This window comes from Lepus europaeus, chromosome 21, assembly GCF_033115175.1.
Source record: "Lepus europaeus isolate LE1 chromosome 21, mLepTim1.pri, whole genome shotgun sequence".
NCBI classification, from domain to species: domain Eukaryota; kingdom Metazoa; phylum Chordata; class Mammalia; order Lagomorpha; family Leporidae; genus Lepus; species Lepus europaeus.
The window spans coordinates 57,829,505-57,854,363 of NC_084847.1; the positions used below are offsets into that span (position 1 = coordinate 57,829,505).

Sequence of the window (24,859 nt, forward strand, 5' to 3'; positions counted from 1 at the left end):
ACCAGTTCTGAGAGAGGGATGGCACCAAGGGCCCTGCCGTGTGCCTTTTCACACTGACTCACGTGACTGGCTTCCTATGTGCCAGCAGCACACCTGGCACAGCAACAGCTTGGAAGAACACATGTGAGGTTTCCTTCTCTTCTGGACTCCAACACCAGGAAGACATGCCCATGTAACTGGTGTGGAAAAACATGGGGGGAGGGCAGGCAGGAGGAAATCACATGGGCTACTGGAGCCATCCTTGACAGTCACCCATGGCCGTGGGTGGCTGAGTGGGCCCAGAGCACCAGAATCTGCCAACCCACAGACTTCTGACAAATGACAAAACAGGAGTCCCTAAAGTCACTAAATTTGGAGGTGGTGTGTTATACAGCAACAGTCAACTGATCTACCGGTCAATGGAGAACTGGAGAGTATGAACAGAGAACCAATATTATCAAAATAAAACCTGTCTTGAGGTTCATCCTAGGGCCTTCACATCTGATGCTGTGTTTCAAAAAGTCTGATGGTGGAAAACACAGAACCATCTGGTTTCAGAAACAAAGCAAAATCTTCAAAGCCCAAGGCTGGTAGGTCCAGCTGCCAGAGGAGCTGGTTCCATGTCTCCTCCCTCCACTGTGGCCTCCCACTCCACCAGAGGCTTGTCCAGTTGGCTACCCCATGGGCTGTTTGCTCTAAATAGTTTCCTCAAAGGAATGTGCATCTTAAATTTGTGAGTAAGGAAACTGATCTACGATCTGGAACCCAAGCCACAGCTCACAGAGCTTTGGCTTCCTTCCCCGAGAGAAAGGCCATTTGTCACCTCGTCCTCGCAGCCCTGTTGCCAGGACACTTAATCTTCTGATGTGCTCTGTCCACTGCACTGGTCCTCTCTCCCATCTCGAGATCTCCTCATTCACATCTCTATTACCCTCCATGCCTACCCTCCTGTCACTTCACAGTATGCTCCTTGAAACAGTGAACACAGATGGTCCCAGAAGAGTCAGAGGCTTGGCAAAAGCAGATTCCAATCACTGGCCTCACTCCAGGGCTCCTACTCTCGCTAGGGCTGAAGAAAACAGCCTGATGTCTTTAATTATTGGTGATTCAGCAAGAAAACCACAGTAAGCCCCACCCCCATGTGCAAAGTTAAATAAGCAGTCGTTGAACACAGGGTTTCCATACCCCTCCCCATCTTCTAGCCCCAGAGACATTTTAGCTCTAGGTAGGAGTGTCTCCAAGTCATCTGTCTCATAGTACCCCTCATTAACAATGACACCAAAATGTGAACCACTTTCTCTTCTGTAAACAAAGGTTTCCTTTTTTTTCTTTTTCTTTTTTTTTCTTTTTTTGGCAGGCAGAGTGGACAGTGAGAGAGAGAGACAGAGAGAAAGATCTTCCTTTATGTTTGGTTCACCCTCCAATGGCCGCTACGGCCGGCGCACTACGGCCAGCGCACCATGCTGATCCGAAGCCAGAAGCCAGGTGCTTCTCTTGGTCTCCCATGCAGGTGCAGGGCCCAAGGACTTGGGCCATCCTCCACTGCACTCCCAGGCCACAGCAGAGAGCTGGACTGGAAGAGGGGCAACCGGGACAGGATCCGGCACCCCGACCAGGACTAGAACCCAGTGTGCCAGCATCGCAGGCGGAGGATTAGCCTATTGAAACACGGTGCCAGCCAAAGGTTTCCTTGTAGGCACCACCAAACCCCTAGGTGCCCACACACTATCTGGAGTCTGAATAAGTAATGAAATAATAGGTCTCACATAGACATATGCATGTCCTGCTGTCCCAAATATTGTGATCAGCAAAATAGAAATGACTTTAATTACCAAATCCATAGCCATTGTGTGTGTGTGTATTAATACCATCAGATGGTTTCTCCGTCATTGAATAAGACCTCAGCAGTGGGCTGCACCTGCTGGAAAGTTCTGGTCTTCATACTCAGACTAGCAGAGACCCCTGTTCTGAAGGCAGGTGTGTTCTTGCTGACCCAGGCCCACAGACGCTGCCTGGGGTTCTGTAACCAAGCGAAGTGCACAGCACATCCCAGGGCCTAGCGGATGTCAAGAACTGGAGGCAGTGTCATCAAGCATCTAAGTTTCTCAACTATGGCACTGCCAACATTGTGGGTCAGTTAATTCTTTGCTGGGGGTGGGGAGGGCATTTGAGCATTGCAAGATGTTTGGCAACATGCCTGGCCTTCACTCACAAGATGTAGTAGCAGCCCCCCACCCACTTGTGGCAACCAAAACTATCTGCAAGAGTACCCCTCCCCAATCAATAATCAAGGCCACTGAGTGTCTGAAGGTAGCGCCAGATGAGCACTCCCAACACAACCATTCAACTGACAGCTCCTTTCTGCAAGTCTATGTTTACTTGGGCTAATGTACAATCCCATACCTGGTTATTTAAATGTTACCTTTGCTTCTGAACATTAAAATAATAATCAATGTTTTCCTAAGATAAAAGTCACTTAATTTCATTGAATCCTATACCCCAAGTATTATCAATATCCACAGTAGACTAATGCTATAGTAAAATCAGTATTAACATCAGCCAAGCAAGGGCAGTTTCCTAAAAGGAGCCAGGTGCCAACACCTTTGCAGCAAAGGCTAAGGTCACGAAGTACTGTTCCCATCTCAGTTTCACCCAAAAGGTGCCATCATGACTTTTAAACACATGTTTTTCTAATGAATCCTTTTAACAGTAACAGGTTCATCCTTCAAGGTGGTAATTTCAATGGAGATCTGTGGCTATATCCTTTTCCAATCCATTTCTTCTACGAACTATTGCTTTTGTTTAAAATGGCTGTTTTGTGCTAGACACAAAGCTGGTGCTAAAAATGAAGATGACTCAGCCTCTGTGCCACAGGCAAATTTACACATGTGCACAACTAAGGATAATACAGCATGACAAGTGATAGGAGAGAAACATGAGCGAGAGCATTAGGAGCAGTCATGAAAGCTCCGCTCGGTCTGCTCCAAGGCCTGGAGGTCACAGAACACACAGACAACGTGGTCTCTGACTTAAAGTTAAGTTGGGGAGAAATTCTCCACATAAAATTAAAGTGAACACACAGGTCAAGAATAATTAGAAGAGTTCAGGGTTCTGGGAAAATGATTTCAGAGAGATCAGCCTTTGTGCTGGATGGGGTTGTGTGTCATCTGGTCTCTGGATAGCAAGGATGGGCTGAGTGGTCCACTGGTAATAGAGGCTTGCTCTCAAACACACGTTTGCATTCTAAGCTTCATCCACTGCAGTTTGCTAACTGGCGACTGGTCTCCCCTCCCCTCGAAGTCACGATGCAGTTCTGGGCGTAGTTCTCTCGTGTTCCCCAGGTATCAAAGCCTTGATGACAGTACTGTGTTATGGAATCACAGCGTGGCCCATTCATGACGCTACTGTGTTATGGAATCACAGCGTGGGCCCACTCATGACGGTACTGTGTTATGGAATCACAGCGTGGGCCCCTCATGACGGTACTGTGTTATGGAATCATAGTGTGGGCCACTCATGACGGTACCGTGTTATGGAATCACAGCGTGGGCCACTCATGACGGTACTGTGTTATGGAATCATAGTGTGGGCCACTCATGACGGTACTGTGTTATGGAATCACAGCGTGGGCCCCTCATGACGGTACTGTGTTATGGAATCATAGTGTGGGCCACTCATGACGGTACTGTGTTATGGAATCACAGAGTGGGCCCCTCATGACGGTACTGTGTTATGGAATCACAGCGTGGGCCCCTCATGACGGTGCTGTGTTATGGAATCACAGCGTGGGCCACTCATGACAGTACCGTGTTATGGAATCATAGTGTGGGCCACTCATGACGGTACTGTGTTATGGAATCACAGCATGGGCCACTCATGACGGTACTGTGTTATGGAATCACAGCGTGGGCCACTCATGACGGTACTGTGTTATGGAATCACAGTGTGGGCCCCTCATGATGGTACTGTGTTATGGAATCATAGTGTGGGCCACTCATGACGGTACTGTGTTATGGAATCACAGCGTGGGCCACTCATGACGGTACTGTGTTATGGAATCACAGCGTGGGCCCCTCATGACGGTACTGTGTTATGGAATCACAGCGTGGGCCCCTCATGACGGTGCTGTGTTATGGAATCACAGCGTGGGCCACTCATGACAGTACCGTGTTATGGAATCATAGTGTGGGCCACTCATGACGGTACTGTGTTATGGAATCACAGCATGGGCCACTCATGACGGTACTGTGTTATGGAATCACAGCGTGGGCCACTCATGACGGTACTGTGTTATGGAATCATAGTGTGAGCCCCTCATGATGGTACTGTGTTATGGAATCATAGTGTGGGCCACTCATGACGGTACTGTGTTATGGAATCATAGTGTGAGCCCCTCATGATGGTACTGTGTTATGGAATCATAGTGTGGGCCACTCATGACGGTACCGTGTTATGGAATCACAGCGTGGGCCCCTCATGACGGTACTGTGTTATGGAATCATAGTGTGGGCCACTCATGACAGTACCGTGTTATGGAATCACAGCGTGGGCCACTCATGACGGTACTGTGTTATGGAATCACAGCGTGGGCCACTCACGACGGTACTGTGTTATGGAATCACAGTGTGGGCCCCTCATGACGGTACTGTGTTATGGAATCACAGTGTGGGCCCCTCATGACGGTACTGTGTTATGGAATCATAGTGTGGGCCACTCATGACGGTACCGTGTTATGGAATCACAGCGTGGGCCCCTCATGACGGTACTGTGTTATGAAATCACAGTGTGGGCCACTCAACCACAAGCTGCTTTCTGAACACAGTTCTCAGAAAATGGTCTGTGTTCTATTTTTTATTTTTATTAATATAAGAACAAATTTCATGTATTTCATATAGTTTTTTTTAAAATAGATTTCATGTATTTATTTGAGAGGTAGTTACAGAGAGCAATAAAGACAGAGGGAGAGTTCTTCCATCCACTGCTTCACTCCCCAAATGGCTGCAACGGCTGGAGCTGGGCCAATCTGAAGCCAGGAGTCAGGAGCTTCTTCCAGGTCTCCCACTCAGGTGCAGGCTTCCACTGCTTTCCCAAGCCATAGCAGAGAGCTGGATAGGAGGTGGAACAGCAGGGACTCAAACTGGCACCCATATGGGATGCCAGAACTGCAGGCGGCGGCTTCACTCGCTATGCCACAGCACCAGGCCCCACAGATAAAGTTCAAAAAAATAACCGTACTTCCCCAACTCTGTCCCTCCTTCAATCCCCTCTCCTTCCTTCCTTTTTTCCTTTAATTTTGTAATAAAATACTTCTGATTGACAGATGGCCTGTTTTAAATGCCGACTCTGTGATCTGAGACTCCACTGAGCTGCTCATGTTTCAGAGAAGTTAACAAGGAGGAGTGCCATGAGGCTGGCACTGCGGCACAGAAGGTTAAACCTCCATCAGCAACATCTGCATCCAATATGGGCCCAGAGTCCCGGCTGCTCCATTTCTGATCCAGCTCCCTGCTAATGGCCTAGGGAAGCAGCAGAAGATGGCTCAAGTACTTGGGCCACCAAGCCCATGTGGGAGACCCAGATGAAGCTCCTGGCTCCTGGCTTTGGCCTGGTCCAGCCTCAGTAATTGTAGCCATTTGGGGAGTGAACCAGCAGATGGAAGATCTGTCTCTCTCCTTTTTCTGTATTTCTGTCTTTCAAGAAAATAAATAAATCTTTAAAAAGAAAAAGGAGGAGGAGGACCCTGTGTGGTTCCTTGCAGGATAGCAAGCATTATGGGAGGCAGACGTGCTATGAATAGCACAACAGTGACATGGACCGTTCATGTAACATGATGACAAGGCCACTGCGCTCCTGAGGTCTTCCTCCCCAAACCCACAATCACTTTAACCACAGAAAAACATCAGGCACTTCTTCATAACACCCTACCAGCACCTCTCAAAACCATCAAAGGTCATCAGAGACAAAGTCCAAAACACCATCACAGACTGGAGGAGCCCAAGGAGAAACAGGGACCAAGTGTGATGGTGGCACCTGGATGGGGACCCTGCAACAGAAAAGGGAGGGTAAATAGAAACTAAGGGGACCTGAATCAAGGGCTTCCCCTGGGTGACTCCATTTTCATTTCTGTCCCCCGTAGAAAGAGAATGAAAATAGGACAAACCAACTTGACAGAGGGTGCAGAAAATAACGCAGATGGCTTCAGAGGTGACGAGCTGATGGCAAACATTAATGATAAATCCAACATCATACTTTCTTTCCAGAATACAGAGCGACGGAACTAAACCATTTCCTACTTAGAGATTCTGATTGCATGGTAGATTAGCAGACACAAACAAATAGAACCCTGATTGAATCAACACAGCAACAAGGTTGCTTTTGGAACTAAAAGTAACTTGCTCCTCTACCTGCCATGTAACCAATCAGTAAGAGTGATACTTTTTGCAAAATCCATTTATGATGAAAGGGAAAATTAAAAAGAAAATCAATCCGTTCAATAGAGGGAAACATAGTTGCCATCCTAAGGCAAGCCTGCTTTCTTATCACAAGCCTGTCATGTCTGTGAAGACTGAAACACACACTCCCCAGAGTGTCAGTCAAAGAGACCTACCTTATTCATGGTCAATTTATCAGGGAGACAGGCAATTACAGTTTGATTAGCATGTAATAAATGGTGTTTCTTTCTGATAGATCTAGCAAAGTGGGTTAGCAAAAACCACTTGGTGTGATTTACACCCCTGTGGACTAACAGGAAGGAAGTGGTTGATACCAAGGGGTTGAGTGAGGCGACACATCGGACAGCTGCTATGTATCTACTAGGACAGTGGCGCCCAGAAGGTGTGGGTGACCCTGGTTATAGCAAAGGCTGCAGGCCCTGACAGCACTACTGCAATCTGCCATACCTTACCTCTGTACCTGATCATGAGAGAACCCAAGTGTGATGTTCCCCACCATCAATGTGAAAGCTTTGGAAGATTTAAGGCTAAGGTCTTTTTTTTAAAAAAAAAATTTTATTTATAACCTTACAAATGATTCACAAGCAAATAAGAAAATCAGAAGCTATTACCTTGCAAGGGAGAGAGAAAATATTTTAGAAAGCTTTAGCAAAATAGCAAACAAAGAATTCATTTACTTCATTAAAGGAAAACACACAAAAAGGAGCCACAGTTGAGCCTCAAAATCTGTGACAATTTCCTTTAACAAATACCCATAGGGGCTGGTGCTGTGCCATAGCAGGTAAAGCCACTGCCTGCAGTGCTGGCATCTCACATGGGCAGTGGTTTGAGTCCTTGCTGCTCCACTTCCGATCCAGCGCTCTGCTTTGGCTTGGGAAAGCAGTAGAAGACGACTGAAGTGGGAGACCCAGAAGAAGCTCTAGACTCCTGGCTTCTGATTGATCCTGCTCCAGCCATTGCAGCCATTTGGGGAGTGAACGGGTGAATGGAAGGGCTCTCGCTCTCATGCGCTCTCGCTCTCGTGCTCTCTCTCTCTCTCCCTCTTAAACTTTGCCTTTCAAACAAATAAATAAATCTTTAAAAAAAAAGAGAGAGAGAAAGAAATACCCATAGTTCAGCCACTACTTTATTTGCATATACCATCTATCTTAATATCCAAAGCACTGACTTTGTTCTTCCTACTAAGAATTATTAATGGCTTTTAGTGAGCACATCTCTACATCCCATCCTGTACCGTTTCTGCATGGGGTAGGTGTTGCAGCAGTTTAAGCTTCAGCTTGAGAGAACTGCATGACATATCGGAACACTTGCTAAGGTCCCAGCTACTCTGTTTAATGATCCAGATTCCTGCTAAAGTATCCTTTGAGGCAGAAGATGCTGGCTCAAGTGCTTGGGCCCCTGCCATCCATGTGGGAGAACCGGATGGAGTTCCTGGCTGCTGGCTTCAGCATGGCACAGACCTGTGTGTTGCAGGTATGTGTGTTATGAACCAGTAGATCGAAGCTACAACTTATGTTCTCTCTCTCCCCTTCTCTCTGCCTTTCAAGTAGATGAAAATGAATAAGCATAAGAATAAACATTTTGAAAAACACTTTCTATCATCCTGTGACTGTCATATTTTACTTGGAAGAGTATAAGCAGTTTTATAAGTCGGGTGCTGGCACTCATCCACAATGTTCTTACATGATGCTTCTCAGAGCCCTGAATCCATTCTCTCTGAAGGAGAACTCCTTGCCTATCCTGGGCACTGTAAGGAACAAACATTAGGCAAATATAAAGCTATACTACTTCCAGCATACTCAGCCAACCAGCAATTAACTTCTCTCTAAGGAATTTTAATAGTGAGTCTTTTGCAATTGAGATATTGGTTCCTGAACACAATCTTATTTTTCTCAAACCAATCATTATTTTGTGAAGTAAGCATGTTTTAGCCAGGAATCAATCGACTGCTCAATACAATTGGATTCTGACTGCAGTAATTTTAGGAACTTTACTACAGTAGTAAACTGTGGTTTCAAGTCACTCACAAGCACGCTCATAAAGGAGAAGACAACGGCTAACCACATCTCCCATTCTCATTAGCGATTTCCCTGGCTTTGGGCAACTATGAAGTTTGTCTGCTTACGGCTGGTGCTGCAGGACTGCTCTGATTACTTCTTCAGGGAGAGCCTCTGTGCTCAGTGCTCCTGTGTGCTCCCTTATTGTTTGTGTTAAAAAGTAAAGAGCCACAGAGCAGCAGATGGGCTGAAGTTGTTGGAATCATAGGAACTTTAGTGACAGCATTACTATTCTCTTGCAGGGCTGGGGAACCTTTTCCCTGCCAGGAGCCATGTGAACCTTTGTAACATCATTCATAGGCCATGCAAAATCATCAACGTAGAAATTAGTCTGCTACAGTCTTACTGAATTTCAAGTCCCACCTGGAGCTACATTGATACAGCCAGACCAAATGATTACACAGGCCTTACAGAGCCCATGGGCTGGTCCGGAGCGTCCCTATTCCTGTGATTTAAGGAGATATTATCATGGCTTCCTCTACAATTAACATTAGAGAACTAAAATCTCTCTCTCTCTCTGTGTCTCTCTCTCTTTCTGTCTCTCTCTCTCTTTGTCTCTCTCTCTTTGTCTCTCTCTCTCTCTTACACACACACACACACACACAGAAATTTGTCAGAACCTGAGCAGTCTTCTGATTTCAAGGACAGGCCACAGGACTACTTTAAAAACAGTGCCTTTCCAGCTCTGCTGTGGCCCGGGAGGGCAGTGGAGGATGGCCCAAGTGCTTGGGCCCTGCACCCCACGGGAGACCAGGAGAAGCACCTGGCTCCTGCCTTTGGATCAGCGCGGTGCGCCAGCTGCGGCGGCCATCGGAGGGTGAACCAACGGCAAAGGAAGACCTTTCTCTCTGTCTCTCACTGTCCACTCTGCCTGTCAAAACAAACAAACAAACAAACAAACAAACAAACCAGTGCCTGTGCCAAGCACTTGGGGTCCACCAGCCCTTCCCTGGGCACAGCTGCTGTACGAAGGGCAGTTCCTTAGTTCCCCGACGTCTACCACATACACCTGAGCTCTCAGCTGCGACATTCTCGGAGCGATGTCCAAAAGACTCTCTCCCTTACACTCGCATTCTTCTACCTCGGCGGCAGTAAGACTGGAAGTCCTCTTCCTTGTTGACTTCAGAATGTTCAAGCAAGTTTTCTTTTTTCAGCTCTACTCAGAAAAATCAATGCCCCCCCAACAGCTGAAGAGGGATCCAACTCTCGAGAATGATCTTTCCCTTGTAAGCACTCTCCTAGGCCCACTGACAGGGAAGCAGGACGGAGTGAAACAGGGAAGTAAGTACAAGCTGCTGCAGCTAGAGAAGCTCTGTGGCAGATGAGCTGACTGCCCACCAACCTCCATTCTGAATTTCCCCTTTTAAAAAGTTAATTTGTGTACTGGAATCTAGTGGAAAGGCAGAGTGAGAGAGAGTAAGAAACAGATCTTCCATCTGCTGGTTTACTCCTTGAATGCCTGCAACAGCCAAGGCTGGACCAGCAAAAACCCAGGAGCCAGGAACTCCGCCTGGGTCTCCCACATGGGTGGCAGGGGCCCAAGCGCTCAAGTCCCCCCCTGCTGCCTTCCAGGCTGTGCTTTCGCAGGAAGCTGGAATGGAAGCACAGGCAGGACTTGCCCTCAGGCACTCTGTTCCAGGATGTAGGCACATGGGCCACAATGCCTACCCCCTTCAATTGCCATTTCTAAAATACACTACACATGGGAAGCACCTCCCCACCCAGGAACCCCCTTTACAGGTAGGTGTGACCTTGCTCCAAGTTTTTTCAATGGATGGTGGAAATGATACATGCTGCGGCCAGGCTGGGCTTGTCAGCGGCAGTTCTACTTCCTCCTGGGTCCAAAGCTCGATGCAGTCCAGATGGTGGATGGCAAAGCTATGGATGCATGGAGCCTCTGTCTCCCAATCACTTTATGGAAGACAGTAATTCAAGGACCAGAAGCACTAATTCCGGGCTTCTCTGTGAATGAAAACCACTTCTACTGTATGTGAGCCTTTATTCAGTTTTGGATCTATTAATAGCCTTGCTTGCTACAGTTCAATATTTGGCCACTTGGAAGGCATGATCAGGATCACAAGAGAGTTTTCTGTTATCCTTGCTCTTCCAGCAAATAAATTCTGCTCGGGTATAACAGGCAGAACGACAATTACCTCCTACACCACATTGTACTTTCTGAATGCATGAATTGTCTCAATTCTCCAAACTTCATTAAGTAAAGCAGTATACACTTAAACTAAGGTCTTACAATGAGAAGTTCATAATATTATTAGGAGGTCAACGAAACACACGGCTTTCTCACTGATTTTTCCAATTTTGCTAATAATGTGTGAATAAAGAGAACTGAAGAAATATCTTCTCTCAACTCCCTTATCTGCTAAGTCATCAAGATAAAACAGCAGACCTCAGAGCTTTCTTTTTATCAACAGATATCTTATTTTTCAAAGGCTTGCATTTAAGATACAAAAATGGCTAGTCTATCATTTCAGTAAAGGGCTGATTTTTATGGTAATCATGAATTTATGTTTATATCTCGGTACACAAAGACAACTCATTTACTTGGTCTAACTTATTTACCATCTCAGTTTGAACTCTTAATTTACTGCTGAGTTGAGACAAAGCTAAACTTTGCATACAGAAGCTTTTTATTTTACAGTGCACTTGAGAATGGTCTGAGGACAGAATTATCAATTCGCAAATCCCTTCCTAACATAGGTACCCTGTGACTCAGGTGTCAAATCGAGTATTATGTGTTACTTCTCTTCTTCTCCCAAAGTGAGATTTGCCATGTGCAGAGCAATTTCAAGGCAAAAGAATTTACACAGACTCGGCTGCTTCTCCGCTCCATCCCTGGAAAAGCAAGCATCTTCCGAGAGGGGAGGAAGCCTGTGGCTCCGAAACGGGCTCCCGCCCTGCTCTAGCCTCAGACCAGGACCTCCCAAACAGGTAGGGGAGGTGCTGACCCATGATGGCCCAGTTCTCCTTTCTGAGGACCCTTAGCCAGAGTGTGGAGCACCTGAGTTCATCATACACATGCCTGGGTCCACAGAGTGTGAGGGCTGTTAAACACACCAGGCCCTTCAGAAACACCCTGGGTATGTGGTGCCACTGAGCACACAGAGAGCATCCCTGCGGAGTGCCTGGCTCAGAGACAGCAGACGTAGAGGGAAGATGATGAAATGCACAGGACAGAGGCTCCTGCACACTCCCTCCTGGCCGGGCTCCCTGCTGGGCTTTGGGGCTGGGTGGGCGCCAGTGATGACAGGCTCTGCATACACTTCTCTCCCTGGCCTGACTCCCCAGGGAGTCCCTTCCTCTCAGCTGAAGTGCCTGGGGACAAAGGCTGCTCTGATTGCTCCTCATCTCCGTTCTGTCTGTCCTGGGGGTCCCTGCAGCTCTACCAGACGCTGCAGCACAGGAGGTGGTCTCCTAGCCTCCCCACCTTCCAGGAGGTCTAAGATGTTCTTGTCCGATTTGCTGTTAATAATCATGAGAAAGTCAGGATGATTGGCAGATGAGGGAGAGCTGAATCGTGACAGACAGTTCACGTCACCTGTCCCAAATCCTGGCAAAATGGAGCACAGCACCCCTTCCCCTAGCAGTGGACCCTTTCCTCAGGATCCTTTATCTTGTTTCCCGCCAGTTCTCATCCCTGGGGACAGATCATTAGTCCTTCCCCTCCTCCGGGAGAACAATGATCAGGAGCCAGGAGCTTCTTCCAGTCCACAAGGACTTGGGCCATCTTCTACTGCGTTCCCAGGCCACAGCAGAGAGCTGGATCGGAAGTGGAGCAGCCGGGTCTCAAACAGGTACCCATACGGGATGCCGGCACTTCAGGCCAGGACTTTAACCAGCTGCACCAGAGTGCCAGCCCCTCCTCCACATATTTTCTAAGCTTGAGAGTATTTCTATGCATGTAGTCTATATAGCCTACTGTATTCAATCCTTCATTAGTTACAAATCTTGCAAATGCTTTTCCATATCTTTAGTTTCTTTTTTCATAATCTTTTAAAAATATTTATTTATTTGAAAGGCAGAGAGATTTATTTATTTGAAAGGCAGAGAGAGGGAGAGGAAGAGGGAGGGACAGAGACTTATCTTTCATATGCTGGTTCACTCCCAAAATGGCCACAAAGACCCAGGCTGGGCCAGGCAGAAGCCAAGAGCTTCTTCCAGGTCTCCCACTTTGGTGCAGGGACCCAAGCACTTGGGCCATGAACTGCTGCTTTTCCAGGCCATTAGCATGGAGGCAGATTGAAAGTGGAACAGCCAAGACACAAATCGGCGCCCTATGGGATGCCAGGGTTGGAGGAACTGGCTTAACCTGCTAAGCCACAAAGCTGGCCCTTATTTCCATATTTCAAATGAGGTCATTTCTAAAGGGTTTCAACTGTAATGAGCTTTAAATTTATTTTTCTTTTGTGGATCACATTTTTGATAACATCAAGTTCAAGGACCCTTCTCCTAGTGTTAGGTTTCAAAGAAATTCTCCAATGATTTTTTCTAAAAGTTTATAGCTCTACATTTTACATTTAAATGTGATCCCTAGAGGTTTTTTTTTTTTTTTATAAATAAAGATGTTTAAATCAATGTCCCCAGTTCTCTCCCCACTCTGGCTCTAGTTACATCCACTACAAAGGCCATCTTTATTTCAACGAATCACTTTACCCCTTTGTTAAAAAGATGGATTTTCTTCCTGTGGGTCTACTTTGTCCCACTGACCTACATGCCTAGTCCTCTGCCAACCCTGCAAAGTCATGACCACTGCCACTTTGCCAACATCTTAACACTGATTTCTCCCACTTCACTGTTCCTTTTAAAGTTGCTTTAGCTACTCGGAGACCTCTGTTATGTCATATACATTTCAGAATGAGACGGTCCAAGTCTACAAAAATCCTTGCTGGGTTTCTGACAGTAAATTTGTTAAACCTATAGATTAATTTGTTGTGAGGGGAGAACTTTACCATACCATCTTTACCATACCGAACTTTCTAATGCATAAAACAAAGTAAGTCCAATTTTGGGGAGTCTTCTTTGACTTTATTTCATGTCCCTTTAGAATTTTTAGCATACAGTTGCTGTACATGTCTTGTTAGATTTACACCAAAATATTTCATTGTTGGGGGAGCAGTTTTAAATGGCAGCATGATTTTTGCTGATTGTAGTAGGCAGAAATGTGACTGATACATAATTTCATATCCTGCAGTCTCACTGAAAAATTTTAAAAGGTTTATATTTATTTATTTGAAAAGAAGAGTAACAGAGAGAAGAAGAGACAGAGAAAAAGATCTTCCATCTGCTAGTTCATTCTCCAAATTGTTGCAGTGGCTGAAGTATGGTCAGGCCAACCTAGGAGCCAGGCACTTCATCCAGGTCTCCCACATGGGTGACAGGGCCCATGCACTAGGACCATCTTCTGCTGCGTTCCAGGGTGCATTAGCAGGAAGATGGATCAGAAGCAGAGCAGTCAGGATTCCAACCAGTGCTCCAAGCAGGACCTGAATCTACTACACCGCAATGCCAGCCCCCCAGATCACTTACTAGCTGGGCACATTTCTGTAAATTCTTTTGGGTTATCTACCTAAGACAATAATATCACCGATAAATATGAACAGTTTTTCTCTTCCTTTGCATTAGTTAGATATTATGTCAAGAGTAGAACAGTAGACACACTTCCCTTGTTCCTAACTTAGAGAGTTTGCACTGTGCCTTTAAAAAAAAGATTTATTTATTTATTTATTTATTTTTGAAAGGCAGAGATAGAGAGGAGGGGAGCGGAGAGGAGAGGAGAGGAGAGGAGAGGAGAGGAGAGGAGAGGAGAGATCTTCCATTTGCTGGTTCACTCCCCAAATGGCCTCAACAACTGGGGCTGGGCCAAGCCAAAGCCAGGAGCCTGGAGCTTCTTCCAGGTCTTCCACATGCGTGCAGGGCCCAGGTACTTGGGCCATCTTCCATTGCTTTCCCAGGCACATAAGCAGGGAGCTGGATCAGAAGTGGAGCAGCCACGACTCAAACCAGTGCCCACATGGGATGCTGACACTGCAGGCAGAGGCTTAACCTTCTACACCACAGTGTAGTTGGTTTGATCCAGTTGGTAAGTGTCAGGAGATAAAGTTAGAGGAATTACTCCTAATAATGAGGTTGTTGAGAATTTTTTTTATCATGAATGACAGTTGGATTTTATCAAATATATTTTTTCAATGGGCATGCCCGTAAGATTTCTTCTTTATCCTGGGGATACGATGGATTACAGAGATTTTCAAATATTGAATCATTTTTGCATACCCACTTGGTTATGGTGAATGATTCTTTCCACACCTTGCTGGATTCAACTTGCCAAGCTTTATTACAGATTTTTGCATCTATGTTCATGAAACATTAGCTTAAAATTTCTTTTTCAGTGCTGTCTTTGCCTGGCTTGTAAGGATAATATTGGCCTTGTAACATTAATTGACGGGTATGTGCTACTCCTTAACCTACTGAATAAGACTGTGAAAAACTGGTGAAAATTTTTCTTTGAACTTTCAGTGAATTTCTACAATAAAATTATCTCACCTAGGATATTGGGGGGAGGGGTTTAACCATACACTTCTCCAATGGCTCCATGGAACTATTCAGGTTATATATGTCACACAGGCGGAGCTAGCATACTTTTTTAGTTTTTGAGAATCTGGTTCGTCTAAGTTGCCAAATTTACAAGCATAAGTGTGCTGGTAGTGTTTCTCTATTGATCCTTTAAGAGCTGCGGGAACTACATCTCCTGTTTCATTCCTAGTATTAATGATTTGTAGCTTCCCTTTTCACTTTGTTTTGTGCACTCTCAGGTAGAAGTTACTGATTTGAGACTTTCATTCTTTTAAACAAAAAGCATTTCAGAGTCCCAGAAAATGAGGAGGGAAAGGGATAGAGAGTGAGCATGTACACACTCTCCCATCCACTGGTTCACTCCCTAAATACTCAAAACAGCTGGACTAAGATGAGGCCCGAGTAAGCTGAGAGCCAGGAACTCAATTCTGGTCTCCCATGCAGCTGGTAGAAATGTAGTTACTCTAGTCATTATGGTTGCTTCCCATAGAGCATTTTAGCGGGACACTGGGGTCAAGAGCCAGAGACAGGTTTCAAATCCAGTGGCCTGATATGGGACATGGGGTCCTTATTGGCATCTTAACCTCTAGGCTAAAGGCCTGCCCTAACCTTTCCACTATAAAAATTAATGATAGAAGTTTGCCTTTCAGCATGTTTCACTTATTTTTTTATCTCCACTTTCATTCAGTTCTATATATTTCTTTAAAATCTTCTATTTGATCTATGAATTATTCAGAAGTTTTTTAATGATCATTAGAAACTATTGCTATCCATTATTAATTTCAAGTTTGATTCCATCATATTCACAGAACACGCTTGGTATGATCATGATTCTTTCAATTTAGTTGTAGCTTTTATGACCTAGGATATATGGTCCATTTTGGAGAATGTTTCAAGGATGCTTTAAAAAAAACATGTATTTTGCTGTTACTGAGTAGCGTGCTTATGAATGTCATTTAGATCCTATATCTGTTTTATCAACTGCTTCTGTCAACAGTGGAGAATATCTGAAGGTAACTGTGGACTGGCCCATGCCTCTCTTTAGGTCAATGTGGTTTTTTTTCTTCTTCTTCTTCTTCTTCTTATTATTATTATTATTTTTTGACAGGCAGAGTGGACAGTGAGAGAGAGAGAAAGGTCTTCCTTTTTGCCGTTGGTTTACCCTCCAATGGCTGCTACGGCTGGCACACCGCGCTGATCCGAAGCCAGGAGCCAGGTGCTTCTCCTGGTCTCCCATGCGGGTGCAAGGCCCAAGGACTTGGGCCATCCTCCACTGCACTCCTGGGCCACAGCAGAGAGCTGGCCTGGAAGAGGAGCAACAGGGATAGAATCCGGCGCCCCAACCGGGACTAGAACCCGGTGTGCTGGTGCCGCAGGCGGAGGATTAGCCTAGTGAGCCAAGGCGCCGGCCTAGGTCAATGTGTTTTTACTTCAACTATTTTGAAGTTCTGCTGTGCACAGTATACCTAAGATTTCTATTCTTCAGTGGAGTCATACTTTTATCATTACATGATGTCTTTGCACTGAAGTCTGCAGCATATTGTATTAATACAGCCAGTCCTGTTTCTTTCCTGAAGATGTTCACGATGACATTCCATTCTTTTGCTCAAGTTATATATTCATATGTTACTCGGTTTGATGATGCATTTTGTAGTTTTTAAGAAATTCATTCTGGGGCCGGTGCTGTGGCGCAGAGGGTTAAAGCCCTGGCCTGAAGCGCCAGCATCCCATAAGGGTGCCCGTTCTAGTCCTGGCTGCTCCACTTCCGATCCAGCTCTCTGCTATGGCCTGGGAAAGCAGTGGAAGATGGCCCAAGTCCTTGGCCCCTGCACCCACGTGGGAGACATAGAAGAAGCTCCTGGCTCCTGGCTTTGGATCAGCACAGCTCCGGTTGTTGCAGCCATCTGGGGACTGAACCAGCGGATGGAAGACTTCTCTCTTTGTCTCTACCTCTCTGTAACTCTTTCAAATAAATAAAATAAAACTTAAAAAAAATTTATTCTGTCAATCTCTTTGTCAACTAACTAGTCTATTTAGATCTTGTTTATTCCCTGTTTCACATTTTCTGTTCTCTTCAATTACCTTGCTCTGGGTTTCTATGAACAGTTTTTAGGATTCCATTTATAGTTTTTTGAGTATCTCTCACTTTGCATGGTTTTCTTGGTAGTACACTCTTCTCTAATTATTAATATAAATAAAACTTATTATAGCCTGCTTTATAATCATTCCCATCTTGAAATGTCACTGTCTTGAGCATTTCCTTAAGGGCTTAAATATAATTGTATCGAGTCTTTCCGCTGTCTGTGTTTAATACCACTTTAAATGGTATCATGCTTCTTCAAATTCCAAATAGAATTTATGAAACTCACCCAGAGAAAGCGCTCTATCTTTTTCCCCCTCATTTTACCCATTTCTTTGTTCTTTCACGTTCATGCTTTCTCCACTGACAATTTTCTATGTGGTGGGTATCGCTTCATCATTCCTTTGGGTAGCTCTTCCTGCAACACACAATCTAAATTTTCTTTAGTCTGAGTTTTTCTCTTTGATTCTGAATTACATTTTTTTGCCAAATACAAAATGTCTGACTGGTAGGGCTTTTTTCCAGGGCAGAGTTTTTTCTTCAGTTTTCAGAAGTTTGATGATGTTGTGTCTTCAATGGATTTCTTTTGGGTCTGCTTGTGATTGACTCCACTTCTTGAACCAGTAGTTACATGGATTTCTCCAATTTGGGGATATTTTCAGTGATGACTTCTGTGAGCACTTTTTATTTTAGCCCCATCCTTTTTCTCCTCTCCTAGAATTCTGAGAATATGAAGGTGAGGTCTCTAGTCTCTCAGGTCCCTGAGGCTCTGCTCTCTTATTTTTGTTGTTGCTGTTCAGATTGCATAAATTCTGGCCTCTGTACCCACATGGGAAACCCAGAAAAAGCTTCTGGCTCCTGGCTTCTGTCTGGTCCAGATTCAGCCTTTGTGGCCATTTGGGGACTAAAGCTGCAGATGGAAGATCTGTCTCTATATATTTCCCTTCCCCCACCCCCCGCTTCCTTCCTTCCTCCTCTTCTCTCTCTGTACCTCTGCCCTTCAAATAAATAAGTCTTTAATAACAACAACAATAATAAATATAATATCCTTGTGAGTACGGCAAGCATTTGGCCTAGAACTTAAGATACCTGTTGTGATACCCACATCCCATATTGGAGTCCCTGGTTTCAAATGGTGGCTTCGCTCTCAATTCCAGCTTCCTGTCATGTGCATCCAAGAAGGCAGAAGACGATGGCTCAAATACTTGCCTTCATGCCTACCGGTTAGATCCGGACTCAGTTATTGCTCCAGGCTTCAACCTGGCCCCAGCATAACTACTGCAGCATTTGTAGAATGAGAAAGACACACTATCTCCTGCTGTGTCCACTCCTCAAATGAAGAAATAAATAGCCGGCACCGCGGCTCAATAGGCTAATCCTCTGCATGCGGCGCTGGCACACGGGGTTCTAGTCCTGGTCGGGGCACCGGTCCTGTCCCGGTTGCCCCTCTTCCAGGCCAGCTCTCTGCTGTGGCCAGGGAGTGCAGTGGAGGATGGCCCAAGTTCTTGGGCTCTGCACCCCATGGGAGACCAGGAGAAGCACCTGGCTCCAGCCTTCGGATCAGCACGATGCACCGGCCACAGCGGCCATTGGAGGGTGAACCAACGGCAAAGGAAGACCTTTCTCTCTGTCTCTCTCTCTCTCACTATCCACTCGACCTGTCAAAAATTAAAAAAAAAAAAAATTAAAAAAGAAATAAAAATTTAAAATAAAATAGAATGAAATCTTTGTCTGGTAAGTTCAACATTAAATCATCTCCACTTTGGCCTCAGTTGATTGCATTTTCTCACGCAGACCGGGACTTTTCCTGGATCCAGCCTACCTATTTTTTCAGAGCTAGTCTGGTCTCCTTTATTCCTCTGGTTTTCTCGGGCCCCTGCACTCTGTGGTGAAGGATGTGCCAGGGGTGCCCTGTGTCACTAGGCAGGACGTGCGGGATGGCTTGTCTTGCTACATGAGCTTCTCTGCACCAGTGGGTACTGGTGGGCTTCATGCCCAATCTTGGGTGCTGTCACTTGGGGAGGGAAGCACGTAGGTCACCCACCTTCTGCCACTGGCAAAAATCCTGGGTCAAATAGTTTTTAATCTAACAAAACTTCCGGTAAGTGGTTATACACATGAATTTATTGATAGTCTGTGATGTATCTGCAAAATGTGAACTAAAACCATAAGTTTGCAATTATGCTTGGATGATTTATGGCAAGCTAGTATACTCATGGATAGGGTAGTTTACTATCCCTCATTAACTGATGCTAATTATGTGTGCAATTATTTTGGAACATCGTGAACAATAAGGGCAATTGCAATCTTAGCATTTAACAGATTTTAAGTCATCATTTGAGAGGTTGAGCCAACTGAGATGAGTGTTCTCTCTACTTGAGTCTTCATTTATTTTTTATTTAATTGAGATTTAATGCTACATAATATTGAATCACAACTTAAAAGATTAGAATTACAATCAATCAAAGCCCACACCAAATTCTCTCAAAGCCATTTTAAAAGTCTAAAAATTGGTGTCATTTATTAATTTCATTGTAATTTACACTTAATTAGAACTCCTCCATGCTTGAGACTCACAGACAGAACAACTCATTCTCTTGTGGCTGGGAAATGAGCTGTCTACAAAAGCGAATTTCCCAGACACTTGATTCTCAGAGCTTCAAGCACGGAAACTTGCTTTAGAAAACATAAATTTTATGAAATTAATTAAACAGTGGTTCTCGTCCTTCTTAAAGTAAACCGAATGGCATTCAACCTTTTCCAGAAACTTAGAACTGTTGCCGTAATTTGTATACTTCACTGTAAGGTAGTAATGATATCATACACTTACATAAGATGCTGTGACCACAAAGCACCTTAAGAGCATTACTACACTGGTGTGAAACAAACAAATAAGGTGAAATTGTTCTCAGTGTAAGAGGAAACTGAGGCTTGTGGAGGGTGCACAGTCCATAATTAACCAGTGAACCAACAGGCAGAAAAGGAGTAAAAGAGGCAATATTCACATTGGCCTTCTACAGTCCCTTTGTACAAGTATTTCATTAAATCCTAATAACAATAATTTTTAAAAGATTTATTTATTTATTTGAAAGTCAGAGTTACACATAGAGAGGAGAGGCACAGGGGCCTGAGGACTTGGGTCTTCTTCCACTGCTTTCCCAGGCCATAGCAAAGAGCTGGATCAGAAGTGGAGCAGCCAGGACTCAAACCAGCGCTCATATAGGATGCTGGCACTGCAGGTGGTGGACTTTACCTTACACCATAGCGCCGGCCCCAAAAATAATTATTAACAGTAAATAGGGGCCAACGCTGTGGTGCAGTAGGTTAATCCTCCATCTGTGGCGTCAGCATCCCACACGGGCACCAGTTCTAGTCCCAGCTTCTCCACTTTCCATCCAGCTCTCTGCCTGAGAAGGCAGTGGAAGATGGCCCAAGTCCTTGGGCCCCTGCACCCACGTGGGAGACCTGGAAAGAAGCTCCTGGCTCTGGCCATTGCAGCCATTTGTGGAGTGAACCAGCGGACAGAAGACCTCTCTCTCTCCCTCTCACTATATGTAACTGCCTCTCAAATAAATAAAATCTTAAAAAAAAAACAATTAGTGTCCTTCGTTCAGAGACTTTGGCTGTATTTGACCCTGCACTGTCAGTCAGTGGTGGATTTGCTTTGCAAGTCCTTTTGAACCCGAAGCACAGAACTCTGTCTGTGGCACCCCAGATGCAGGGCTATTGACACTTTCACAAAATGGATTCAAATGCTCTGGTTTTGGAACCCTTGCCCCCACGCTTCTAAATGTTCTGTCATCTCCTTTGCTGCTGGGTGGCTGGCTCATTTCTTGCTGCTGTCTGCACACCTGCCTCTTCTCACCTGATCTTTCAAATATGTTTACGGACTGAGATGAACCCATCTCTGAATCTGGGTGTGAGGAGCTCTCTCTTCTAAATCAAGTCATGAATTAATGTGACTCTCATTTTACAAGTAGAAAGCCTGCTTTGCTGCTTCCTGGTCCTCAGCTTTGTTTTTAATTGCAGTGGTTACTACATGTAAGACTTGTCACCCAGTGAGGGGTTGTGACTATCATATATATAAGCAAATTACACAGTAATATTTAAATATTACATTGTTGAGGGGTTTTGCTTTCAAAGCTCTATCTTCTTCAGATAAAAGCACTAATTGCAGATTCCATGATCAATGATCAAATCCTGTGACAGGAAGCTGTTGACGGGTATCTGGTATCTGATGGAATCAAACTAACAGGGCCAACACAGGTTTGAAAAGATTCTTTCTGGGAACTTCTGTTACAAACACTGAAGTTTAGACTGGCCCAATTTAGTGGTAAAGGATAGGAAAGCCAGCATTGAGAGGAAGGAAACAGGAGATGTCTAACATGCCGAGAGCAATGGATGAAGGAATTCCTTTGGGGAAGCAAAGAAAAACTGTGTAACAATCATCTTTCTCCTCTCCACACAGCCATAATCCTTTTCTTCGTTTAAACTCTTTGGAAGTCCTTCATTTCTTTTCTTGTGGAGTAATGTTTCTCTGAGCACAGGTGGAAAAACAACCCCAACTGTACTCTCTTAACAACACATAGCCTGAGTTCCCGAAAGCTTCTGAAATAAAATGATCATTATCTTTCTCGTCCTAACAGGGGAGCACAATGTCTTTGTCATCAATTTGTTGACCAGAAAAATTCCCCTTTGCAAGACGGGCTCATCATGGGCTGTGCTGCTCCCCTCCCCTGACGATGGCCCAGAGCTCACACATCCTCTCCCTGAGCCCGATCTGCCCCTCCAAGGGGTGAATCTAGCTCTTGGCTGGCTTCACGTCACAGTCACATGGCGCCATTTAAGCCCGGCTCCTGACTAATGCAGCAGTTGTATCCCTGGCTTTGGAGGGTGTGGGTTTGCACTTTCCCAGGGGGTTTGGGGTACAATACCCTATCTCAAAGAAGAGACTTGGGGGCATCACTGAAGCCAATGGGGGAGATGCTGAGGGGCACCTGGGCCATTAGGTGTACATTTAGCCACATTTAGACTCAGTTCTCTTGGTAGCCTTCTCTGGCCGTCTCCCCCACCACGAACCTCTTGCCTTTGTGCCCAGGTGAGCCCTATAGATAGTCCCAACAACACAACTGTGCAGCACACATCTGTTTATTTGCCTACTGCTGTGCACCTCCCAAAGGCACTGAGACGTCCGGTCCACCTTTGTAACAAGGATGGATGACCACACTGTTTTGATGTTACTGGGCGCCTGCTTTCTTCTCACCATGGAGTCAACTTTTTTTTTTTTTTTTTTGACAGGCAGAGTGGATAGTGAGAGAGACAGAGAGACAGGGAGAAAGGTCTTCCTTTGAGTCAACTCTTTCACACACACTACCTTACAGAGCCCTCACAGCAACCTTTCTATATGGCTGCTACCATTAACCTCACTTACCAGTGAGGAAACTGGGTATTATGGAGACTAACTTGCTTGCCCATGCAGGACACCAGCCAAAGAGATGTTTCCCCAGGAGTCAGCCACAGCCTGGTCCACTCAGCTAGCAAATACAAGAAGCCACATCACACACCACTCACAAGTCGTCCAAGGCTTCCCTTCGTAACCGGAAAAAATCCACATGGCCTAAACGGTCTACAGGGTTGAAGAATCGGTGCTGCCTCCCTCCCCATCCCTGTCTCTTTGACTTCCCTGACTTACATTCCAGCCACCCTCACTTCCTTCTTGCTTCTTGAACAACCCCAGATGCTCTGCTTTGAGCCCTTGAACCTGTCACTCCAGGTGTGGCAGCACTGCTGACTCTAAGTGTTAGGAATCAGCTCACACACCCCCTTCGGAAGAGCTGCCCTCCAGACCAGTCACAAGGAAGCTAAGGCCTCCACCACAGGAGTCACTCTCTCCCCTGTGTCATTCACAGCCATCCATAATCACCTTGTTTATCCAGTTGTTTACCTGTTAACTGCTTCTCTCCTTTGTAAACTTTATGAGGTCAGAGACCTTATTTGTCTACTCTGGTGTATCCTTTAAGTGTAAGACCAGTACTAAATAAATATTTGATGACAGAATAAATGAATCTTCAATAGCAAAAATGATAGAGAGTACCGTCTCTGAAATTAATAGGTATTATTCTCACTTTAAAGAGATAATCTATAAAAATATTTAGAAAAATACCTGCATTATTTAAAAAGTCAAGTTATACTGTTTTACGTGATAAAAGAGAAAGCTTATCAACATTCTTAAATATCATCCAAACTCTTGGACATAAAGCTATTTTACCTTCTAAAAATAATATAAATTGCTATCAAATTTTATCTTATGAATTCACCCAAGAACACCCTGAGGGTCCCCTGGAAATAAAATTTGATTTTAAAATTTGAAATTGATATAAATGTAAAAAAAATCTTTCAAATACATCTCACATTTTAGAGAAAAATTCTTCATATTATTACATGAAGCCATAGTAATAAAGATATCAACCAGCTATTTATTAATGATGCAGCATTCAGAATGCCATGTAAGAGTATAAGGTGATTTGAAAACAGAAATAATCTACTGTCACAGAAAACATCACTAGGAAAGTTTCTAAAGTGTAGCTGGAAGTTGGCTGCCAAAAATATCAACCCATCAACCCCTGCATTGGGTTCTCAATCCACTAGGAGCCCCTTTATGTCAAGCACTAACCCACATGCAGTTAAATAACCAGGATTAATTTACAAGGGCGTCTAGCAGGCTCCCAATTGTTGCTTTATATTCCAGTTTTAGCAGAGTAAATACATAAAAATTCTGCAACTAGGGAAAAGTACATTGTACAGCACTAAAACAGAAGAGAAAGATCTTTTCCAAAACAACTTGTTCTTAATTAGAAACTAAAGATGTTTCCAACCAGATCTCTATCCTTAGCCCCAACGTAACTTTAAAAAAGAATAATCAGATATGGGCAATGGATCTTTTTTTTGGTCTCATTTAAAACAGCAGGAGATGGGCCGGTGCTGTGGCAGAGCAGGTGTAGCCACTGCCTGTGGTGCCTGCATCCCATATGGGCACCGGTTTGAGTCCCAGTTGCTCCACTTCTGATCCAGCTCTCTGCTATGGCCTGGGAAAATAGTAGAAGATGGCCCAAGTGCCCCATCTTTGTAAGAGACCCAGGAAGGAAAATCCAGGCAGGAAAGCAAACATGCTCTGAGACATCAGAACACCTAATTGCCACATGTTATTGACTCCCACGGGTATCAAAAGATGAGTCATTTAAATAGGATCATCAATTCTCTACCCTGAAGGCATTTGAAATGTATTGTAAGTCATGCCAAGTGTTCAATAACAAGGGGCAAGCATTTGGTTCCTTGGTCAAGATGCCACTTAGAACACAAACATCCCAGATTGGGTACTCCTGGGTGCAGGTCCAGGCTCCATTTCTGATTCCATCTTCCTGTTAATGTGTACTACATAAGGCAGCAGTATTTGAGTTCCTGCTACCCATAGGAGACCCAGATGGAGTTAATGGTTCTAGGGTTTGGCCTGGTGCAGCACTGGCTATTGTGGGCATTTGAGGAAGGAAATAACAGATGGAAGGCCTCTGTATCTCTCTTCCTTTCAAATAAATAAGAATAAATAAATAAAAGTTCCTGCTTTTATTACCACCTGAAATGTTCCCCTCCCATAAGATCACTAATACAAGTCCCAGCTGCTCCCAGTGTGCGTGGAAAAGCAGCAGAAG

General features: G+C 44.8%; 1 protein-coding gene across 1 annotated transcript in view; it reads right to left on the bottom strand.

Annotated features, from left to right (window-relative positions):
* SDK1 (sidekick cell adhesion molecule 1) overlaps positions 1–24,859 on the bottom strand; it is a 983,380-nt gene that overhangs the window by 475,939 nt on the left and 482,582 nt on the right. The window lies entirely within an intron of this gene.